The sequence below is a fragment of the Lathyrus oleraceus genome, chromosome 5 (assembly GCF_024323335.1).
Source record: "Lathyrus oleraceus cultivar Zhongwan6 chromosome 5, CAAS_Psat_ZW6_1.0, whole genome shotgun sequence".
Lineage (NCBI taxonomy): Eukaryota > Viridiplantae > Streptophyta > Magnoliopsida > Fabales > Fabaceae > Lathyrus > Lathyrus oleraceus.
In genome coordinates this window covers 488,830,039-488,854,282 of record NC_066583.1, presented here as the reverse complement: position 1 = coordinate 488,854,282, position 24,244 = coordinate 488,830,039, and the positions used below count along the sequence as shown (strand labels likewise).

At 24.2% G+C, this 24,244-nt stretch overlaps 2 long non-coding RNA genes across 8 annotated transcripts; both read right to left on the bottom strand.

The window, feature by feature from the left end:
* Window positions 1-1,558: 1,558 nt before the first annotated feature.
* On the bottom strand, window positions 1,559-4,753 carry LOC127085640 (uncharacterized). 2 transcript variants are annotated; one of them, XR_007789228.1, is made up of 2 exons: window positions 4,682-4,753; window positions 1,559-1,862 (listed from the first exon to the last, which is right to left on the bottom strand). It is a non-coding gene; the product is annotated as an uncharacterized LOC127085640 (long non-coding RNA). The 2 variants fall into 2 exon arrangements; XR_007789227.1 differs by lacking the exon at window positions 4,682-4,753 and adding an exon at window positions 1,984-2,055.
* Window positions 4,754-6,945: 2,192 nt separating this feature from the next.
* LOC127085638 (uncharacterized) lies at window positions 6,946-20,928 on the bottom strand. Of its 6 annotated transcripts, none has more exons than XR_007789226.1 (2): window positions 20,857-20,928; window positions 6,946-7,249 (listed from the first exon to the last, which is right to left on the bottom strand). It is a non-coding gene; the product is annotated as an uncharacterized LOC127085638 (long non-coding RNA). The 6 variants fall into 6 exon arrangements; XR_007789225.1 differs by lacking the exon at window positions 20,857-20,928 and adding an exon at window positions 18,159-18,230; XR_007789222.1 differs by lacking the exon at window positions 20,857-20,928 and adding an exon at window positions 15,461-15,532.
* Window positions 20,929-24,244: the final 3,316 nt, after the last annotated feature.

The window sequence follows — 24,244 nt, the reverse complement described above, 5'->3', positions numbered from 1 at the left end:
ACACTATCAGTGTAAAAAGTTTTACACCGTCGATTCATCACCATCATCCGTTTGTATTATTTTATAGATTTTTAAAATAAAAGTCAGACTTCTTTTAATATCCGACGTCTATGATTAACTGACAGTGTAAAATCCTTTTACAGTGTCAGTGTATTTCAATTAAACTCTTATTTCAATTACGCTTTTGTAATATAGTTATAATGATATACAAATGATTTCATAGATTTTTTAAAATGATAGTATTTTAGTTTTAAAATTTTGACTTAATTTTTTACAGGATAATTGTAAAATACTTATAGGTTTCACTTAAATTAACATTACTTTGTCGTTAAATATAGGTTCATGATTAACATATAAGTAAATTTGTTATTATATTTATTGATAATAATATTTTTAACATATGATAAATATAATAACTTTATGAACTTTTCCTATTTTTTCATTATAAAGTTAGTTATTGTTTTTATTTCAAAAATAATATAAATTTTTATTAGCATATGAATATTTGTTGTTTTTATTTTTGAAAGACATTCATTTTATTGTTGTTATATTTAACTTTTTTTGAAGCAGACGGAAGGCAAAGTGATCTTCAACAACCTAACTAGATTAAAATAATAAGAAAAGTACAAAAAATTGAGAGACATAAAACTAAATCAATTTTAATAAAAAATAAACAACTAAAATGGGTTTTATAAAACGTGTTAAAATAGTAAATTAAACATAAATTTTAATCAAGAGATATCAGTCGTGCACAACTTATATAACCTAACAAATTAGAATTCGGAGCAACCCAACTTCCAAAATTGAATGACGAACTTTTGTTGTTGTTGTTGTTGTTATCTTTAACGTATTTGGAAGCAAGCGGGAAGTAGAGTGATCTTCGACAAAATACGTTATACGAGATATTAATTTGGTACTGATACAACACAAGTGCCTAGCGATATCATTATATGTCTTTCCATAAACTAAAAAAAGCAGAATGGCACATACCATACAATGGTGCCTAAATAAAAATTAAAATCTATATGCAACATCTTCATTGCTCACAATCCACATCGGAAGATCACAATACTCCAAAATCTTTGAAACATCAAGAAACAATCATGCATAACTTGTACAAACCAATAAATTAGAATTGAGGCGCAAAATTTAATTACCAAAAAATTAGATTTTTTAGCTGAATAGCACGAGACTCTGAACTTTTAGTGTTTCTATTGAACTCGGTTGTAAATACAATAAAGAATCATGACACCCAGTTGAAACTATTTAAACCAGTTTTTCATTTATAATTATATAAAAAAATCATGAATTTTTAGACTTACTCGTCTTGCTCAATTATTATCTATTTGTATTATAGCATATTTCCATGGGTGTTCTATATATGGATCCATATTTGTAATTATTTTCACTATTATATATTATAGAATCTAAATATGATAAATATTTTTTAATAATCTTTAATAATGTATTGAAATTCATATAATAAAAATAATAATATAAAATATTTTTTTTCAAAATGAAAAGAAAACAAAAAAGATAAAATAAATTTGAAAAATAATTATCCAACTTTTATAAGATTATATTTTATTTTAGAAAAATATTTTCCTTTTAAAACAATTGTATTATTACATATTATTTTTATTCTTACATGATTATTTCCTCACAATACTAATTTACTCAGTTTGCAATCCGAGGGATTACACTAGGAGTAGTATTATCTAAAGATGATGATTCAATACACCAACATCTACCGCGAATACATTGCCCTTTTTTTCCAGGACATCCAGGTTGACAATCTCCATCTGATTTACAAGGTCCGTCAAGTTCTCTTCCTTCTGATTTCTTACACATATCTAATATTTCTTCAAAACATAAGAATAATATCGTATGTAAACAAAGAATAATTCAAAATGTAAATTTGTTAGAAGTTAAACATCCTTTTAGAAAGCAGGTGATTTATTCATTTTATCATTAGTTCCAAACCTGATGTTAAGATGCAGAAAGCAAAAAGATATATCATTATAAGAGCAGACATCTTTGTAGTATCCATCTTTTTAATATAACATATGATATGACACATATATCTGTTACTTATATATGCATATGGTGAGACTACATCTTGACTGTATTAATTACTTCAAATTGATTTCTTAAATTCAAAAGTAAATTCAATTCTATGTAAGATAAGAAAATATACATTTTTTGACCAATATAAAATAATACCTTAAAAAATTGCAATAAATATATTATATTTAATCAATTTAAAGAATAAACTAATAATAAATATTCTTAATTAAAATATAAATAACAAGTTCAATGTAACTTTTGTTAATCATATATCACATTTTAAAAATATTGAGAAAGGATAAAAGAAAGTTTATTAGCGGGAGAAAAGCTCAACTTGATTGGGTTAGTTGAATACAAGATATGGAGTTTAGGGTTCAAGCCTTCATTAAAGCATTTGTTAGTATTTCATATAAAGTGTTAATCGAAACAAGATGTCAATATTCATAATTAAATATTTTTTTATAAAAATAAATTATAATTTATATTAATTCAAGTGACATAAACGGCCATTTTACAAATATTTCTGTTAATTTGAAATGTGAGACCTTAAAATTACAAGAATAAACTCTTACGACTGAAGTAGAAAATAAACATTAGATTGACCTCTTTATTTCAAGAGATTAATTACTATACACTATCAGTGTAAAAAGTTTTACACCGTCGATTCTTCACCATCATCCGTTTGTATTATTTTATAGATTTTTAAAATAAAAATCAGTCTTCTTTTAATATCCGACGTCTATGATTAACTGACGGTGTAAAATCCTTTTACAGTGTCAGTGTATTTCAATTAAACTCTTATTTCAATTATGATTTCATAGATTTTTTAAAATGATAGTATTTTAGTTTTAAAATTTTGACTTAATTTTTTACAGGATAATTGTAAAATACTTATAGGTTTCACTTAAATTAATATTATCTTTGTCGTTAAATATAGGTTCCTGATTAACAAATTGCAAGGATTTAGATTCTTGATAGAAGTAAATTTGTTATTATATTTATTGATAATAATATTTTTAACATATGATAAATATAATAACTTTATGAACTTTTCCTATTTTTTCATTATAAAGTTAGTTATTGTTTTTATTTCAAAAATAATATAAATTTTTATTAGCACATGAATATTTGTTGTTTTTATTTTTGAAAGACATTATTTTTATTGTTGTTATATTTAACTTTTTTTGAAGCAGACGGAAGGCAAAGTGATCTTCAACAACCTAACTAGATTAAAATAATAAGAAAAGTACAAAAAATTGAGAGACATAAAACTAAATCAATTTTAATAAAAAATAAACAACTAAAATGGGTTTTATAAAACATGTTAAAATAGTAAATTAAACATAAATTTTAATCAAGAGATATCAGTCGTGCACAACTTATATAACCTAACAAATTAGAATTCGGAGCAACCCAACTTCCAAAATTGAATGACGAACTTTTGTTGTTGTTGTTGTTGTTATCTTTAACTTATTTTTAAGCAAGCGGAAGGTAGAGTGATCTTCGACAAAATACGTTATACGAGATATTAATTTGGTACTGATACAACACAAGTGCCTAGCGATATCATTATATGTATGTCCATAAACTAAAAAAAGGCAGTAAGGCACATACCATACAATGGTGCCTAAATAAAAATTAAAATCTATATGCAACATCTTCATTGCTCACAATCCACATCGGAAGATCACAATACTCCAAAATCTTTGAAACATCAAGAAACAATCATGCATAACTTGTTCAAACCAATAAATTAGAATTGAGGCGCAAAATTTAATTACCAAAAAATTAGATTTTTTAGCTGAATAGCACGAGACTCTGAACTTTTAGTGTTTCTATTGAACTCGGTTGTAAATACAATAAAGAATCATGACACCCAGTTGAAACTATTTAAGCCAGTTTTTCATTTAAAATTATATAAAAAAATCATGAATTTTTAGACTTACTCGTCTTGCTCAATTATTATCTATTTGTATTATAGCATATTTCCATGGGTGTTCTATATATGGATCCATATTTGTAATTATTTTCACTATTATATATTATAGAATCTAAATATGGTAAATATTTTTTAATAATCTTTAATAATGTATTGAAATTCATATAATAAAAATAATAATATAAAATATTTTTTTTCAAAATGAAAAGAAAACAAAAAAGATAAAATAAATTTGAAAAATAATTATCCAACTTTTATAAGATTATATTTTATTTTAGAAAAATATTTTCCTTTTAAAACAATTGTATTATTACATATTATTTTTATTCTTACATGATTATTTCCTCACAATACTAATTTACTCAGTTTGCAATCCGAGGGATTACACTAGGAGTAGTATTATCTAAAGATGATGATTCAATACACCAACATCTACCGCGAATACATTGCCCTTTTTTTCCAGGACATCCAGGTTGACAATCTCCATCTGATTTACAAGGTCCGTCAAGTTCTCTTCCTTCTGATTTCTTACACATATCTGCAAGCAAATATTTCTTCAAAACATAAAAATAATATCGGATGTAAACAAAGAATAATTCAAAATGTAAATTTGTTAGAAGTTAAACATCCTTTTAGTAAGCAGGTGATTTATTCATTTTATCATTAGTTCCAAACCTGATGTTAAGATGCAGAAAGCAAAAAGATATATCATTATAAGAGCAGACATCTTTGTAGTATCCATCTTTTTAATATAACATATGATATGACACATATATCTGTTACTTATATATGCATATGGTGAGACTACATCTTGACTGTATTAATTACTTCAAATTGATTTCTTAAATTCAAAAGTAAATTCAATTCTATGTAAGATAAGAAAATATACATTTTTTGACCAATATAAAATAATACCTTAAAAAATTGCAATAAATATATTATATTTAATCAATTTAAAGAATAAACTAATAATAAATATTCTTAATTAAAATATAAATAACAAGTTCAATGTAACTTTTGTTAATCATATATCACATTTTAAAAATATTGAGAAAGGATAAAAGAAAGTTTATTAGCGGGAGAAAAGCTCAACTTGATTGGGTTAGTTGAATACAAGATATGGAGTTTAGGGTTCAAGCCTTCATTAAAGCATTTGTTAGTATTTCATATAAAGTGTTAATCGAAACAAGATGTCAATATTCATAATTAAATATTTTTTTATAAAAATAAATTATAATTTATATTAATTCAAGTGACATAAACGGCCATTTTACAAATATTTCTGTTAATTTGAAATGTGAGACCTTAAAATTACAAGAATAAACTCTTACGACTGAAGTAGAAAATAAACATTAGATTGACCTCTTTATTTCAAGAGATTAATTACTATACACTATCAGTGTAAAAAGTTTTACACCGTCGATTCTTCACCATCATCCGTTTGTATTATTTTATAGATTTTTAAAATAAAAATCAGTCTTCTTTTAATATCCGACGTCTATGATTAACTGACGGTGTAAAATCCTTTTACAGTGTCAGTGTATTTCAATTAAACTCTTATTTCAATTATGATTTCATAGATTTTTTAAAATGATAGTATTTTAGTTTTAAAATTTTGACTTAATTTTTTACAGGATAATTGTAAAATACTTATAGGTTTCACTTAAATTAATATTATCTTTGTCGTTAAATATAGGTTCTTGATTAACAAATTGCAAGGATTTAGATTCTTGATAGAAGTAAATTTGTTATTATATTTATTGATAATAATATTTTTAACATATGATAAATATAATAACTTTATGAACTTTTCCTATTTTTTCATTATAAAGTTAGTTATTGTTTTTATTTCAAAAATAATATAAATTTTTATTAGCACATGAATATTTGTTGTTTTTATTTTTGAAAGACATTATTTTTATTGTTGTTATATTTAACTTTTTTTGAAGCAGACGGAAGGCAAAGTGATCTTCAACAACCTAACTAGATTAAAATAATAAGAAAAGTACAAAAAATTGAGAGACATAAAACTAAATCAATTTTAATAAAAAATAAACAACTAAAATGGGTTTTATAAAACATGTTAAAATAGTAAATTAAACATAAATTTTAATCAAGAGATATCAGTCGTGCACAACTTATATAACCTAACAAATTAGAATTCGGAGCAACCCAACTTCCAAAATTGAATGACGAACTTTTGTTGTTGTTGTTGTTGTTATCTTTAACTTATTTTTAAGCAAGCGGAAGGTAGAGTGATCTTCGACAAAATACGTTATACGAGATATTAATTTGGTACTGATACAACACAAGTGCCTAGCGATATCATTATATGTATGTCCATAAACTAAAAAAAGGCAGTAAGGCACATACCATACAATGGTGCCTAAATAAAAATTAAAATCTATATGCAACATCTTCATTGCTCACAATCCACATCGGAAGATCACAATACTCCAAAATCTTTGAAACATCAAGAAACAATCATGCATAACTTGTACAAACCAATAAATTAGAATTGAGGCGCAAAATTTAATTACCAAAAAATTAGATTTTTTAGCTGAATAGCACGAGACTCTGAACTTTTAGTGTTTCTATTGAACTCGGTTGTAAATACAATAAAGAATCATGACACCCAGTTGAAACTATTTAAACCAGTTTTTCATTTAAAATTATATAAAAAAATCATGAATTTTTAGACTTACTCGTCTTGCTCAATTATTATCTATTTGTATTATAGCATATTTCCATGGGTGTTCTATATATGGATCCATATTTGTAATTATTTTCACTATTATATATTATAGAATCTAAATATGGTAAATATTTTTAATAATCTTTAATAATGTATTGAAATTCATATAATAAAAATAATAATATAAAATATTTTTTTCAAAATGAAAAGAAAACAAAAAAGATAAAATAAATTTGAAAAATAATTATCCAACTTTTATAAGATTATATTTTATTTTAGAAAAATATTTTCCTTTTAAAACAATTGTATTATTACATATTATTTTTATTCTTACATGATTATTTCCTCACAATACTAATTTACTCAGTTTGCAATCCGAGGGATTACACTAGGAGTAGTATTATCTAAAGATGATGATTCAATACACCAACATCTACCGCGAATACATTGCCCTTTTTTTCCAGGACATCCAGGTTGACAATCTCCATCTGATTTACAAGGTCCGTCAAGTTCTCTTCCTTCTGATTTCTTACACATATCTAATATTTCTTCAAAACATAAGAATAATATCGTATGTAAACAAAGAATAATTCAAAATGTAAATTTGTTAGAAGTTAAACATCCTTTTAGAAAGCAGGTGATTTATTCATTTTATCATTAGTTCCAAACCTGATGTTAAGATGCAGAAAGCAAAAAGATATATCATTATAAGAGCAGACATCTTTGTAGTATCCATCTTTTTAATATAACATATGATATGACACATATATCTGTTACTTATATATGCATATGGTGAGACTACATCTTGACTGTATTAATTACTTCAAATTGATTTCTTAAATTCAAAAGTAAATTCAATTCTATGTAAGATAAGAAAATATACATTTTTTGACCAATATAAAATAATACCTTAAAAAATTGCAATAAATATATTATATTTAATCAATTTAAAGAATAAACTAATAATAAATATTCTTAATTAAAATATAAATAACAAGTTCAATGTAACTTTTGTTAATCATATATCACATTTTAAAAATATTGAGAAAGGATAAAAGAAAGTTTATTAGCGGGAGAAAAGCTCAACTTGATTGGGTTAGTTGAATACAAGATATGGAGTTTAGGGTTCAAGCCTTCATTAAAGCATTTGTTAGTATTTCATATAAAGTGTTAATCGAAACAAGATGTCAATATTCATAATTAAATATTTTTTTATAAAAATAAATGATAATTTATATTAATTCAAGTGACATAAACGGCCATTTTACAAATATTTCTGTTAATTTGAAATGTGAGACCTTAAAATTACAAGAATAAACTCTTACGGCTGAAGTAGAAAATAAACATTAGATTGACCTCTTTATTTCAAGAGATTAATTACTATACACTATCAGTGTAAAAAGTTTTACACCGTCGATTCTTCACCATCATCCGTTTGTATTATTTTATAGATTTTTAAAATAAAAATCAGTCTTCTTTTAATATCCGACGTCTATGATTAACTGACGGTGTAAAATCCTTTTACAGTGTCAGTATATTTCAATTAAACTCTTATTTCAATTATGATTTCATAGATTTTTTAAAATGATAGTATTTTAGTTTTAAAATTTTGACTTAATTTTTTACAGGATAATTGTAAAATACTTATAGGTTTCACTTAAATTAATATTATCTTTGTCGTTAAATATAGGTTCTTGATTAACAAATTGCAAGGATTTAGATTCTTGATAGAAGTAAATTTGTTATTATATTTATTGATAATAATATTTTTAACATATGATAAATATAATAACTTTATGAACTTTTCCTATTTTTTCATTATAAAGTTAGTTATTGTTTTTATTTCAAAAATAATATAAATTTTTATTAGCACATGAATATTTGTTGTTTTTATTTTTGAAAGACATTATTTTTATTGTTGTTATATTTAACTTTTTTTGAAGCAGACGGAAGGCAAAGTGATCTTCAACAACCTAACTAGATTAAAATAATAAGAAAAGTACAAAAAATTGAGAGACATAAAACTAAATCAATTTTAATAAAAAATAAACAACTAAAATGGGTTTTATAAAACATGTTAAAATAGTAAATTAAACATAAATTTTAATCAAGAGATATCAGTCGTGCACAACTTATATAACCTAACAAATTAGAATTCGGAGCAACCCAACTTCCAAAATTGAATGACGAACTTTTGTTGTTGTTGTTGTTGTTATCTTTAACTTATTTTTAAGCAAGCGGAAGGTAGAGTGATCTTCGACAAAATACGTTATACGAGATATTAATTTGGTACTGATACAACACAAGTGCCTAGCGATATCATTATATGTATGTCCATAAACTAAAAAAAGGCAGTAAGGCACATACCATACAATGGTGCCTAAATAAAAATTAAAATCTATATGCAACATCTTCATTGCTCACAATCCACATCGGAAGATCACAATACTCCAAAATCTTTGAAACATCAAGAAACAATCATGCATAACTTGTACAAACCAATAAATTAGAATTGAGGCGCAAAATTTAATTACCAAAAAATTAGATTTTTTAGCTGAATAGCACGAGACTCTGAACTTTTAGTGTTTCTATTGAACTCGGTTGTAAATACAATAAAGAATCATGACACCCAGTTGAAACTATTTAAACCAGTTTTTCATTTAAAATTATATAAAAAAATCATGAATTTTTAGACTTACTCGTCTTGCTCAATTATTATCTATTTGTATTATAGCATATTTCCATGGGTGTTCTATATATGGATCCATATTTGTAATTATTTTCACTATTATATATTATAGAATCTAAATATGGTAAATATTTTTTAATAATCTTTAATAATGTATTGAAATTCATATAATAAAAATAATAATATAAAATATTTTTTTCAAAATGAAAAGAAAACAAAAAAGATAAAATAAATTTGAAAAATAATTATCCAACTTTTATAAGATTATATTTTATTTTAGAAAAATATTTTCCTTTTAAAACAATTGTATTATTACATATTATTTTTATTCTTACATGATTATTTCCTCACAATACTAATTTACTCAGTTTGCAATCCGAGGGATTACACTAGGAGTAGTATTATCTAAAGATGATGATTCAATACACCAACATCTACCGCGAATACATTGCCCTTTTTTTCCAGGACATCCAGGTTGACAATCTCCATCTGATTTACAAGGTCCGTCAAGTTCTCTTCCTTCTGATTTCTTACACATATCTGCAAGCAAATATTTCTTCAAAACATAAGAATAATATCGTATGTAAACAAAGAATAATTCAAAATGTAAATTTGTTAGAAGTTAAACATCCTTTTAGAAAGCAGGTGATTTATTCATTTTATCATTAGTTCCAAACCTGATGTTAAGATGCAGAAAGCAAAAAGATATATCATTATAAGAGCAGACATCTTTGTAGTATCCATCTTTTTAATATAACATATGATATGACACATATATCTGTTACTTATATATGCATATGGTGAGACTACATCTTGACTGTATTAATTACTTCAAATTGATTTCTTAAATTCAAAAGTAAATTCAATTCTATGTAAGATAAGAAAATATACATTTTTTGACCAATATAAAATAATACCTTAAAAAATTGCAATAAATATATTATATTTAATCAATTTAAAGAATAAACTAATAATAAATATTCTTAATTAAAATATAAATAACAAGTTCAATGTAACTTTTGTTAATCATATATCACATTTTAAAAATATTGAGAAAGGATAAAAGAAAGTTTATTAGCGGGAGAAAAGCTCAACTTGATTGGGTTAGTTGAATACAAGATATGGAGTTTAGGGTTCAAGCCTTCATTAAAGCATTTGTTAGTATTTCATATAAAGTGTTAATCGAAACAAGATGTCAATATTCATAATTAAATATTTTTTTATAAAAATAAATGATAATTTATATTAATTCAAGTGACATAAACGGCCATTTTACAAATATTTCTGTTAATTTGAAATGTGAGACCTTAAAATTACAAGAATAAACTCTTACGGCTGAAGTAGAAAATAAACATTAGATTGACCTCTTTATTTCAAGAGATTAATTACTATACACTATCAGTGTAAAAAGTTTTACACCGTCGATTCTTCACCATCATCCGTTTGTATTATTTTATAGATTTTTAAAATAAAAATCAGTCTTCTTTTAATATCCGACGTCTATGATTAACTGACGGTGTAAAATCCTTTTACAGTGTCAGTATATTTCAATTAAACTCTTATTTCAATTATGATTTCATAGATTTTTTAAAATGATAGTATTTTAGTTTTAAAATTTTGACTTAATTTTTTACAGGATAATTGTAAAATACTTATAGGTTTCACTTAAATTAATATTATCTTTGTCGTTAAATATAGGTTCTTGATTAACAAATTGCAAGGATTTAGATTCTTGATAGAAGTAAATTTGTTATTATATTTATTGATAATAATATTTTTAACATATGATAAATATAATAACTTTATGAACTTTTCCTATTTTTTCATTATAAAGTTAGTTATTGTTTTTATTTCAAAAATAATATAAATTTTTATTAGCACATGAATATTTGTTGTTTTTATTTTTGAAAGACATTATTTTTATTGTTGTTATATTTAACTTTTTTTGAAGCAGACGGAAGGCAAAGTGATCTTCAACAACCTAACTAGATTAAAATAATAAGAAAAGTACAAAAAATTGAGAGACATAAAACTAAATCAATTTTAATAAAAAATAAACAACTAAAATGGGTTTTATAAAACATGTTAAAATAGTAAATTAAACATAAATTTTAATCAAGAGATATCAGTCGTGCACAACTTATATAACCTAACAAATTAGAATTCGGAGCAACCCAACTTCCAAAATTGAATGACGAACTTTTGTTGTTGTTGTTGTTGTTATCTTTAACTTATTTTTAAGCAAGCGGAAGGTAGAGTGATCTTCGACAAAATACGTTATACGAGATATTAATTTGGTACTGATACAACACAAGTGCCTAGCGATATCATTATATGTATGTCCATAAACTAAAAAAAGGCAGTAAGGCACATACCATACAATGGTGCCTAAATAAAAATTAAAATCTATATGCAACATCTTCATTGCTCACAATCCACATCGGAAGATCACAATACTCCAAAATCTTTGAAACATCAAGAAACAATCATGCATAACTTGTACAAACCAATAAATTAGAATTGAGGCGCAAAATTTAATTACCAAAAAATTAGATTTTTTAGCTGAATAGCACGAGACTCTGAACTTTTAGTGTTTCTATTGAACTCGGTTGTAAATACAATAAAGAATCATGACACCCAGTTGAAACTATTTAAACCAGTTTTTCATTTAAAATTATATAAAAAAATCATGAATTTTTAGACTTACTCGTCTTGCTCAATTATTATCTATTTGTATTATAGCATATTTCCATGGGTGTTCTATATATGGATCCATATTTGTAATTATTTTCACTATTATATATTATAGAATCTAAATATGGTAAATATTTTTTAATAATCTTTAATAATGTATTGAAATTCATATAATAAAAATAATAATATAAAATATTTTTTTCAAAATGAAAAGAAAACAAAAAAGATAAAATAAATTTGAAAAATAATTATCCAACTTTTATAAGATTATATTTTATTTTAGAAAAATATTTTCCTTTTAAAACAATTGTATTATTACATATTATTTTTATTCTTACATGATTATTTCCTCACAATACTAATTTACTCAGTTTGCAATCCGAGGGATTACACTAGGAGTAGTATTATCTAAAGATGATGATTCAATACACCAACATCTACCGCGAATACATTGCCCTTTTTTTCCAGGACATCCAGGTTGACAATCTCCATCTGATTTACAAGGTCCGTCAAGTTCTCTTCCTTCTGATTTCTTACACATATCTGCAAAAATATTTCTTCAAAACATAAGAATAATATCGTATGTAAACAAAGAATAATTCAAAATGTAAATTTGTTAGAAGTTAAACATCCTTTTAGAAAGCAGGTGATTTATTCATTTTATCATTAGTTCCAAACCTGATGTTAAGATGCAGAAAGCAAAAAGATATATCATTATAAGAGCAGACATCTTTGTAGTATCCATCTTTTTAATATAACATATGATATGACACATATATCTGTTACTTATATATGCATATGGTGAGACTACATCTTGACTGTATTAATTACTTCAAATTGATTTCTTAAATTCAAAAGTAAATTCAATTCTATGTAAGATAAGAAAATATACATTTTTTGACCAATATAAAATAATACCTTAAAAAATTGCAATAAATATATTATATTTAATCAATTTAAAGAATAAACTAATAATAAATATTCTTAATTAAAATATAAATAACAAGTTCAATGTAACTTTTGTTAATCATATATCACATTTTAAAAATATTGAGAAAGGATAAAAGAAAGTTTATTAGCGGGAGAAAAGCTCAACTTGATTGGGTTAGTTGAATACAAGATATGGAGTTTAGGGTTCAAGCCTTCATTAAAGCATTTGTTAGTATTTCATATAAAGTGTTAATCGAAACAAGATGTCAATATTCATAATTAAATATTTTTTTATAAAAATAAATGATAATTTATATTAATTCAAGTGACATAAACGGCCATTTTACAAATATTTCTGTTAATTTGAAATGTGAGACCTTAAAATTACAAGAATAAACTCTTACGGCTGAAGTAGAAAATAAACATTAGATTGACCTCTTTATTTCAAGAGATTAATTACTATACACTATCAGTGTAAAAAGTTTTACACCGTCGATTCTTCACCATCATCCGTTTGTATTATTTTATAGATTTTTAAAATAAAAATCAGTCTTCTTTTAATATCCGACGTCTATGATTAACTGACGGTGTAAAATCCTTTTACAGTGTCAGTATATTTCAATTAAACTCTTATTTCAATTATGATTTCATAGATTTTTTAAAATGATAGTATTTTAGTTTTAAAATTTTGACTTAATTTTTTACAGGATAATTGTAAAATACTTATAGGTTTCACTTAAATTAATATTATCTTTGTCGTTAAATATAGGTTCTTGATTAACAAATTGCAAGGATTTAGATTCTTGATAGAAGTAAATTTGTTATTATATTTATTGATAATAATATTTTTAACATATGATAAATATAATAACTTTATGAACTTTTCCTATTTTTTCATTATAAAGTTAGTTATTGTTTTTATTTCAAAAATAATATAAATTTTTATTAGCACATGAATATTTGTTGTTTTTATTTTTGAAAGACATTATTTTTATTGTTGTTATATTTAACTTTTTTTGAAGCAGACGGAAGGCAAAGTGATCTTCAACAACCTAACTAGATTAAAATAATAAGAAAAGTACAAAAAATTGAGAGACATAAAACTAAATCAATTTTAATAAAAAATAAACAACTAAAATGGGTTTTATAAAACATGTTAAAATAGTAAATTAAACATAAATTTTAATCAAGAGATATCAGTCGTGCACAACTTATATAACCTAACAAATTAGAATTCGGAGCAACCCAACTTCCAAAATTGAATGACGAACTTTTGTTGTTGTTGTTGTTGTTATCTTTAACTTATTTTTAAGCAAGCGGAAGGTAGAGTGATCTTCGACAAAATACGTTATACGAGATATTAATTTGGTACTGATACAACACAAGTGCCTAGCGATATCATTATATGTATGTCCATAAACTAAAAAAAGGCAGTAAGGCACATACCATACAATGGTGCCTAAATAAAAATTAAAATCTATATGCAACATCTTCATTGCTCACAATCCACATCGGAAGATCACAATACTCCAAAATCTTTGAAACATCAAGAAACAATCATGCATAACTTGTACAAACCAATAAATTAGAATTGAGGCGCAAAATTTAATTACCAAAAAATTAGATTTTTTAGCTGAATAGCACGAGACTCTGAACTTTTAGTGTTTCTATTGAACTCGGTTGTAAATACAATAAAGAATCATGACACCCAGTTGAAACTATTTAAACCAGTTTTTCATTTAAAATTATATAAAAAAATCATGAATTTTTAGACTTACTCGTCTTGCTCAATTATTATCTATTTGTATTATAGCATATTTCCATGGGTGTTCTATATATGGATCCATATTTGTAATTATTTTCACTATTATATATTATAGAATCTAAATATGGTAAATATTTTTTAATAATCTTTAATAATGTATTGAAATTCATATAATAAAAATAATAATATAAAATATTTTTTTTCAAAATGAAAAGAAAACAAAAAAGATAAAATAAATTTGAAAAATAATTATCCAACTTTTATAAGATTATATTTTATTTTAGAAAAATATTTTCCTTTTAAAACAATTGTATTATTACATATTATTTTTATTCTTACATGATTATTTCCTCACAATACTAATTTACTCAGTTTGCAATCCGAGGGATTACACTAGGAGTAGTATTATCTAAAGATGATGATTCAATACACCAACATCTACCGCGAATACATTGCCCTTTTTTTCCAGGACATCCAGGTTGACAATCTCCATCTGATTTACAAGGTCCGTCAAGTTCTCTTCCTTCTGATTTCTTACACATATCTGCAAGCAAATATTTCTTCAAAACATAAGAATAATATCGTATGTAAACAAAGAATAATTCAAAATGTAAATTTGTTAGAAGTTAAACATCCTTTTAGAAAGCAGGTGATTTATTCATTTTATCATTAGTTCCAAACCTGATGTTAAGATGCAGAAAGCAAAAAGATATATCATTATAAGAGCAGACATCTTTGTAGTATCCATCTTTTTAATATAACATATGATATGACACATATATCTGTTACTTATATATGCATATGGTGAGACTACATCTTGACTGTATTAATTACTTCAAATTGATTTCTTAAATTCAAAAGTAAATTCAATTCTATGTAAGATAAGAAAATATACATTTTTTGACCAATATAAAATAATACCTTAAAAAATTGCAATAAATATATTATATTTAATCAATTTAAAGAATAAACTAATAATAAATATTCTTAATTAAAATATAAATAACAAGTTCAATGTAACTTTTGTTAATCATATATCACATTTTAAAAATATTGAGAAAGGATAAAAGAAAGTTTATTAGCGGGAGAAAAGCTCAACTTGATTGGGTTAGTTGAATACAAGATATGGAGTTTAGGGTTCAAGCCTTCATTAAAGCATTTGTTAGTATTTCATATAAAGTGTTAATCGAAACAAGATGTCAATATTCATAATTAAATATTTTTTTATAAAAATAAATGATAATTTATATTAATTCAAGTGACATAAACGGCCATTTTACAAATATTTCTGTTAATTTGAAATGTGAGACCTTAAAATTACAAGAATAAACTCTTACGGCTGAAGTAGAAAATAAACATTAGATTGACCTCTTTATTTCAAGAGATTAATTACTATACACTATCAGTGTAAAAAGTTTTACACCGTCGATTCTTCACCATCATCCGTTTGTATTATTTTATAGATTTTTAAAATAAAAATCAGTCTTCTTTTAATATCCGACGTCTATGATTAACTGACGGTGTAAAATCCTTTTACAGTGTCAGTATATTTCAATTAAACTCTTATTTCAATTATGATTTCATAGATTTTTTAAAATGATAGTATTTTAGTTTTAAAATTTTGACTTAATTTTTTACAGGATAATTGTAAAATACTTATAGGTTTCACTTAAATTAATATTATCTTTGTCGTTAAATATAGGTTCTTGATTAACAAATTGCAAGGATTTAGATTCTTGATAGAAGTAAATTTGTTATTATATTTATTGATAATAATATTTTTAACATATGATAAATATAATAACTTTATGAACTTTTCCTATTTTTTCATTATAAAGTTAGTTATTGTTTTTATTTCAAAAATAATATAAATTTTTATTAGCACATGAATATTTGTTGTTTTTATTTTTGAAAGACATTATTTTTATTGTTGTTATATTTAACTTTTTTTGAAGCAGACGGAAGGCAAAGTGATCTTCAACAACCTAACTAGATTAAAATAATAAGAAAAGTACAAAAAATTGAGAGACATAAAACTAAATCAATTTTAATAAAAAATAAACAACTAAAATGGGTTTTATAAAACATGTTAAAATAGTAAATTAAACATAAATTTTAATCAAGAGATATCAGTCGTGCACAACTTATATAACCTAACAAATTAGAATTCGGAGCAACCCAACTTCCAAAATTGAATGACGAACTTTTGTTGTTGTTGTTGTTGTTATCTTTAACTTATTTTTAAGCAAGCGGAAGGTAGAGTGATCTTCGACAAAATACGTTATACGAGATATTAATTTGGTACTGATACAACACAAGTGCCTAGCGATATCATTATATGTATGTCCATAAACTAAAAAAAGGCAGTAAGGCACATACCATACAATGGTGCCTAAATAAAAATTAAAATCTATATGCAACATCTTCATTGCTCACAATCCACATCGGAAGATCACAATACTCCAAAATCTTTGAAACATCAAGAAACAATCATGCATAACTTGTACAAACCAATAAATTAGAATTGAGGCGCAAAATTTAATTACCAAAAAATTAGATTTTTTAGCTGAATAGCACGAGACTCTGAACTTTTAGTGTTTCTATTGAACTCGGTTGTAAATACAATAAAGAATCATGACACCCAGTTGAAACTATTTAAACCAGTTTTTCATTTAAAATTATATAAAAAAATCATGAATTTTTAGACTTACTCGTCTTGCTCAATTATTATCTATTTGTATTATAGCATATTTCCATGGGTGTTCTATATATGGATCCATATTTGTAATTATTTTCACTATTATATATTATAGAATCTAAATATGGTAAATATTTTTTAATAATCTTTAATAATGTATTGAAATTCATATAATAAAAATAATAATATAAAATATTTTTTTTCAAAATGAAAAGAAAACAAAAAAGATAAAATAAATTTGAAAAATAATTATCCAACTTTTATAAGATTATATTTTATTTTAGAAAAATATTTTCCTTTTAAAACAATTGTATTATTACATATTATTTTTATTCTTACATGATTATTTCCTCACAATACTAATTTACTCAGTTTGCAATCCGAGGGATTACACTAGGAGTAGTATTATCTAAAGATGATGATTCAATACACCAACATCTACCGCGAATACATTGCCCTTTTTTTCCAGGACATCCAGGTTGACAATCTCCATCTGATTTACAAGGTCCGTCAAGTTCTCTTCCTTCTGATTTCTTACACATATCTGCAAGCAAATATTTCTTCAAAACATAAGAATAATATCGTATGTAAACAAAGAATAATTCAAAATGTAAATTTGTTAGAAGTTAAACATCCTTTTAGAAAGCAGGTGATTTATTCATTTTATCATTAGTTCCAAACCTGATGTTAAGATGCAGAAAGCAAAAAGATATATCATTATAAGAGCAGACATCTTTGTAGTATCCATCTTTTTAATATAACATATGATATGACACATATATCTGTTACTTATATATGCATATGGTGAGACTACATCTTGACTGTATTAATTACTTCAAATTGATTTCTTAAATTCAAAAGTAAATTCAATTCTATGTAAGATAAGAAAATATACATTTTTTGACCAATATAAAATAATACCTTAAAAAATTGCAATAAATATATTATATTTAATCAATTTAAAGAATAAACTAATAATAAATATTCTTAATTAAAATATAAATAACAAGTTCAATGTAACTTTTGTTAATCATATATCACATTTTAAAAATATTGAGAAAGGATAAAAGAAAGTTTATTAGCGGGAGAAAAGCTCAACTTGATTGGGTTAGTTGAATACAAGATATGGAGTTTAGGGTTCAAGCCTTCATTAAAGCATTTGTTAGTATTTCATATAAAGTGTTAATCGAAACAAGATGTCAATATTCATAATTAAATATTTTTTTATAAAAATAAATTATAATTTATATTAATTCAAGTGACATAAACGGCCATTTTACAAATATTTCTGTTAATTTGAAATGTGAGACCTTAAAATTACAAGAATAAACTCTTACGACTGAAGTAGAAAATAAACATTAGATTGACCTCTTTATTTCAAGAGATTAATTACTATACACTATCAGTGTAAAAAGTTTTACACCGTCGATTCTTCACCATCATCCGTTTGTATTATTTTATAGATTTTTAAAATAAAAATCAGTCTTCTTTTAATATCCGACGTCTATGATTAACTGACGGTGTAAAATCCTTTTACAGTGTCAGTATATTTCAATTAAACTCTTATTTCAATTATGATTTCATAGATTTTTTAAAATGATAGTATTTTAGTTTTAAAATTTTGACTTAATTTTTTACAGGATAATTGTAAAATACTTATAGGTTTCACTTAAATTAATATTATCTTTGTCGTTAAATATAGGTTCTTGATTAACAAATTGCAAGGATTTAGATTCTTGATAGAAGTAAATTTGTTATTATATTTATTGATAATAATATTTTTAACATATGATAAATATAATAACTTTATGAACTTTTCCTATTTTTTCATTATAAAGTTAGTTATTGTTTTTATTTCAAAAATAATATAAATTTTTATTAGCACATGAATATTTGTTGTTTTTATTTTTGAAAGACATTATTTTTATTGTTGTTATATTTAACTTTTTTTGAAGCAGACGGAAGGCAAAGTGATCTTCAACAACCTAACTAGATTAAAATAATAAGAAAAGTACAAAAAATTGAGAGACATAAAACTAAATCAATTTTAATAAAAAATAAACAACTAAAATGGGTTTTATAAAACATGTTAAAATAGTAAATTAAACATAAATTTTAATCAAGAGATATCAGTCGTGCACAACTTATATAACCTAACAAATTAGAATTCGGAGCAACCCAACTTCCAAAATTGAATGACGAACTTTTGTTGTTGTTGTTGTTGTTATCTTTAACTTATTTTTAAGCAAGCGGAAGGTAGAGTGATCTTCGACAAAATACGTTATACGAGATATTAATTTGGTACTGATACAACACAAGTGCCTAGCGATATCATTATATGTATGTCCATAAACTAAAAAAAGGCAGTAAGGCACATACCATACAATGGTGCCTAAATAAAAATTAAAATCTATATGCAACATCTTCATTGCTCACAATCCACATCGGAAGATCACAATACTCCAAAATCTTTGAAACATCAAGAAACAATCATGCATAACTTGTACAAACCAATAAATTAGAATTGAGGCGCAAAATTTAATTACCAAAAAATTAGATTTTTTAGCTGAATAGCACGAGACTCTGAACTTTTAGTGTTTCTATTGAACTCGGTTGTAAATACAATAAAGAATCATGACACCCAGTTGAAACTATTTAAACCAGTTTTTCATTTAAAATTATATAAAAAAATCATGAATTTTTAGACTTACTCGTCTTGCTCAATTATTATCTATTTGTATTATAGCATATTTCCATGGGTGTTCTATATATGGATCCATATTTGTAATTATTTTCACTATTATATATTATAGAATCTAAATATGGTAAATATTTTTTAATAATCTTTAATAATGTATTGAAATTCATATAATAAAAATAATAATATAAAATATTTTTTTTCAAAATGAAAAGAAAACAAAAAAGATAAAATAAATTTGAAAAATAATTATCCAACTTTTATAAGATTATATTTTATTTTAGAAAAATATTTTCCTTTTAAAACAATTGTATTATTACATATTATTTTTATTCTTACATGATTATTTCCTCACAATACTAATTTACTCAGTTTGCAATCCGAGGGATTACACTAGGAGTAGTATTATCTAAAGATGATGATTCAATACACCAACATCTACCGCGAATACATTGCCCTTTTTTTCCAGGACATCCAGGTTGACAATCTCCATCTGATTTACAAGGTCCGTCAAGTTCTCTTCCTTCTGATTTCTTACACATATCTGCAAGCAAATATTTCTTCAAAACATAAGAATAATATCGTATGTAAACAAAGAATAATTCAAAATGTAAATTTGTTAGAAGTTAAACATCCTTTTAGAAAGCAGGTGATTTATTCATTTTATCATTAGTTCCAAACCTGATGTTAAGATGCAGAAAGCAAAAAGATATATCATTATAAGAGCAGACATCTTTGTAGTATCCATCTTTTTAATATAACATATGATATGACACATATATCTGTTACTTATATATGCATATGGTGAGACTACATCTTGACTGTATTAATTACTTCAAATTGATTTCTTAAATTCAAAAGTAAATTCAATTCTATGTAAGATAAGAAAATATACATTTTTTGACCAATATAAAATAATACCTTAAAAAATTGCAATAAATATATTATATTTAATCAATTTAAAGAATAAACTAATAATAAATATTCTTAATTAAAATATAAATAACAAGTTCAATGTAACTTTTGTTAATCATATATCACATTTTAAAAATATTGAGAAAGGATAAAAGAAAGTTTATTAGCGGGAGAAAAGCTCAACTTGATTGGGTTAGTTGAATACAAGATATGGAGTTTAGGGTTCAAGCCTTCATTAAAGCATTTGTTAGTATTTCATATAAAGTGTTAATCGAAACAAGATGTCAATATTCATAATTAAATATTTTTTTATAAAAATAAATGATAATTTATATTAATTCAAGTGACATAAACGGCCATTTTACAAATATTTCTGTTAATTTGAAATGTGAGACCTTAAAATTACAAGAATAAACTCTTACGACTGAAGTAGAAAATAAACATTAGATTGACCTCTTTATTTCAAGAGATTAATTACTATACACTATCAGTGTAAAAAGTTTTACACCGTCGATTCTTCACCATCATCCGTTTGTATTATTTTATAGATTTTTAAAATAAAAATCAGTCTTCTTTTAATATCCGACGTCTATGATTAACTGACGGTGTAAAATCCTTTTACAGTGTCAGTATATTTCAATTAAACTCTTATTTCAATTATGATTTCATAGATTTTTTAAAATGATAGTATTTTAGTTTTAAAATTTTGACTTAATTTTTTACAGGATAATTGTAAAATACTTATAGGTTTCACTTAAATTAATATTATCTTTGTCGTTAAATATAGGTTCTTGATTAACAAATTGCAAGGATTTAGATTCTTGATAGAAGTAAATTTGTTATTATATTTATTGATAATAATATTTTTAACATATGATAAATATAATAACTTTATGAACTTTTCCTATTTTTTCATTATAAAGTTAGTTATTGTTTTTATTTCAAAAATAATATAAATTTTTATTAGCACATGAATATTTGTTGTTTTTATTTTTGAAAGACATTATTTTTATTGTTGTTATATTTAACTTTTTTTGAAGCAGACGGAAGGCAAAGTGATCTTCAACAACCTAACTAGATTAAAATAATAAGAAAAGTACAAAAAATTGAGAGACATAAAACTAAATCAATTTTAATAAAAAATAAACAACTAAAATGGGTTTTATAAAACATGTTAAAATAGTAAATTAAACATAAATTTTAATCAAGAGATATCAGTCGTGCACAACTTATATAACCTAACAAATTAGAATTCGGAGCAACCCAACTTCCAAAATTGAATGACGAACTTTTGTTGTTGTTGTTGTTGTTATCTTTAACTTATTTTTAAGCAAGCGGAAGGTAGAGTGATCTTCGACAAAATACGTTATACGAGATATTAATTTGGTACTGATACAACACAAGTGCCTAGCGATATCATTATATGTATGTCCATAAACTAAAAAAAGGCAGTAAGGCACATACCATACAATGGTGCCTAAATAAAAATTAAAATCTATATGCAACATCTTCATTGCTCACAATCCACATCGGAAGATCACAATACTCCAAAATCTTTGAAACATCAAGAAACAATCATGCATAACTTGTACAAACCAATAAATTAGAATTGAGGCGCAAAATTTAATTACCAAAAAATTAGATTTTTTAGCTGAATAGCACGAGACTCTGAACTTTTAGTGTTTCTATTGAACTCGGTTGTAAATACAATAAAGAATCATGACACCCAGTTGAAACTATTTAAACCAGTTTTTCATTTAAAATTATATAAAAAAATCATGAATTTTTAGACTTACTCGTCTTGCTCAATTATTATCTATTTGTATTATAGCATATTTCCATGGGTGTTCTATATATGGATCCATATTTGTAATTATTTTCACTATTATATATTATAGAATCTAAATATGGTAAATATTTTTTAATAATCTTTAATAATGTATTGAAATTCATATAATAAAAATAATAATATAAAATATTTTTTTTCAAAATGAAAAGAAAACAAAAAAGATAAAATAAATTTGAAAAATAATTATCCAACTTTTATAAGATTATATTTTATTTTAGAAAAATATTTTCCTTTTAAAACAATTGTATTATTACATATTATTTTTATTCTTACATGATTATTTCCTCACAATACTAATTTACTCAGTTTGCAATCCGAGGGATTACACTAGGAGTAGTATTATCTAAAGATGATGATTCAATACACCAACATCTACCGCGAATACATTGCCCTTTTTTTCCAGGACATCCAGGTTGACAATCTCCATCTGATTTACAAGGTCCGTCAAGTTCTCTTCCTTCTGATTTCTTACACATATCTGCAAGCAAATATTTCTTCAAAACATAAGAATAATATCGTATGTAAACAAAGAATAATTCAAAATGTAAATTTGTTAGAAGTTAAACATCCTTTTAGAAAGCAGGTGATTTATTCATTTTATCATTAGTTCCAAACCTGATGTTAAGATGCAGAAAGCAAAAAGATATATCATTATAAGAGCAGACATCTTTGTAGTATCCATCTTTTTAATATAACATATGATATGACACATATATCTGTTACTTATATATGCATATGGTGAGACTACATCTTGACTGTATTAATTACTTCAAATTGATTTCTTAAATTCAAAAGTAAATTCAATTCTATGTAAGATAAGAAAATATACATTTTTTGACCAATATAAAATAATACCTTAAAAAATTGCAATAAATATATTATATTTAATCAATTTAAAGAATAAACTAATAATAAATATTCTTAATTAAAATATAAATAACAAGTTCAATGTAACTTTTGTTAATCATATATCACATTTTAAAAATATTGAGAAAGGATAAAAGAAAGTTTATTAGCGGGAGAAAAGCTCAACTTGATTGGGTTAGTTGAATACAAGATATGGAGTTTAGGGTTCAAGCCTTCATTAAAGCATTTGTTAGTATTTCATATAAAGTGTTAATCGAAACAAGATGTCAATATTCATAATTAAATATTTTTTTATAAAAATAAATTATAATTTATATTAATTCAAGTGACATAAACGGCCATTTTACAAATATTTCTGTTAATTTGAAATGTGAGACCTTAAAATTACAAGAATAAACTCTTACGACTGAAGTAGAAAATAAACATTAGATTGACCTC